This window comes from Cryptotermes secundus, unplaced genomic scaffold (genome assembly GCF_002891405.2).
Source record: "Cryptotermes secundus unplaced genomic scaffold, Csec_1.0 scaffold1411, whole genome shotgun sequence".
NCBI classification, from domain to species: Eukaryota; Metazoa; Arthropoda; class Insecta; order Blattodea; family Kalotermitidae; genus Cryptotermes; species Cryptotermes secundus.
The window spans coordinates 89,291-90,997 of record NW_019735481.1 but is presented as its reverse complement, the minus strand read 5'-3'; the positions used below and the strand labels follow the sequence as shown (position 1 = coordinate 90,997).

Genomic DNA, 1,707 nt, shown 5'->3' with positions numbered 1-1,707 from the left:
CCAGCAGGCATTTCTGGAATAAAAAGAGGGAATATCTGAAAGACAAAATTGATGAGCTTGCAATGAACAGTAAGAATAAGAACATTAGAGACCTGTATAGAGGAATAAATGACTTTACCAGCCTAGCAGTAAATTAGTGAAGGATGAGAATGGTGATCTGCTTACAGATTCCCACAACATTTTGAATAGGTGAAGGAACTACTTCTCTCAGTTATTGAATGTACATAGGGTCAGTGATGTTAGGCAGACAGAAATCCATACAGCTGAGCCGTTAGTACCTGATCCTAGCCCTTTTGAGGTTTAAAGTGCTATTGCAAAATTGAAATGGTATAAATCGCCAGGTAGTGATCAAATTCCGGCAGAACTTATTCAAGCAGGAGACGAAATATTACGTTCTAAGATCCACAATCTAATTACTTCTATGTGCCATAAGGAAAAATTGCCTAATCAGTGGAAGGAGTCTATTGTACCAGTTCACAAGAATGGTGATAAGACTGACTGTAGTAATTATCAGGGGATATCACTGCTATCAACTTCATATAGAATTTTGTCCAATATTCTTCTTTCAAGGTTAAGTCCATATATAGATGAAATTATTGGGGATTATCGGTGTGGGTTTCCATGTAACAGATCAACTACAGATCAGATCTTTTGCATTCGTCAGATATTGGAGAAAAAATGGGAGTACAATGAGACAGTACACCAGCTATTCATAGACTTCAAGAAAGCCTATGATTCAGTTAGGAGGGAAGTATTGTACAATATTCTAATAGAGTTTGGGATACCCATGAAACTAGTTAGGTTAATTAAAATGTGTTGAAACGAAATGTATATTAAAGTCCATATAAGTAAACATTTGTCTGATAAATTTCCTATCCAGAATGGTCTAAAACTAGGAGATGCTCAGTCGCCACTCCTTTTCAACTTTGCCTCAGAATATGCAATTAGGAAGGTCCAGGGAAACCAGGTGGGACTGAAATTAAACGGGACACATCAGCTGTTGGTCTATGCCGATGATGTGAATCTACTGTATGATAATGTAGATACCATAAAGACAAACACACACACTTTAATTGACACAAGTAATGAGGTTGGTATAGAAGTAAACACAGAGAAAACTAAGTATATGTTACTATCTCATCACCAAAATGCAGGACAAAATCATGACATAAAGATAGGAAACAGATGTTTTGAAAATGTGGCACAGTTCAGATATTTGGGAACGTTGATAACAGATCGAAACATGATTCAGGAGGAAATTAAGAGGCGATTGAACTCGGGTAATGCTTGCTACCATTCAGTCCAGAACCTTTTGTCTTCTCTTCTGTTGTCCAAAAACGTAAAAGTTAGTATACAAGGTGTGGCAATAAAGAAACCAGATTCATGCTCTAACCCTTTATTAAAAAAAAATCAGACAGTCGAAATGTTATCCCCTTCAATGTAGTCCCCTCCCCGATCCCTACACCGCTCCATGCGAATTTTCCACTGTTGGAAGCAGTGCTGCAGGTCATCTTGTGTTATGCTCTTCAAGAGTTGCGTCGCTTTTGCTTTCACTGCATCCACGGACTCGAACCTGGTCCCTTTCAGCGCAGACTTGATTTTTGGGAAGAGAAAAAAGTCGCACGGTGCTAGGTCCGGAGAATACGGTGGATGTTCCATCACTGGAATGTTGTTTTTTGCCAAATACCTCTTCACAGATAGCGCGTT

General features: G+C 38.7%; 1 protein-coding gene across 8 annotated transcripts in view; it reads left to right on the top strand.

Annotated features, from left to right (window-relative positions):
• LOC111869451 (WD repeat-containing protein 7) overlaps positions 1 to 1,707 on the top strand; it is a gene marked incomplete at its 3' end in the record, with an annotated part of 95,361 nt that overhangs the window by 12,679 nt on the left and 80,975 nt on the right.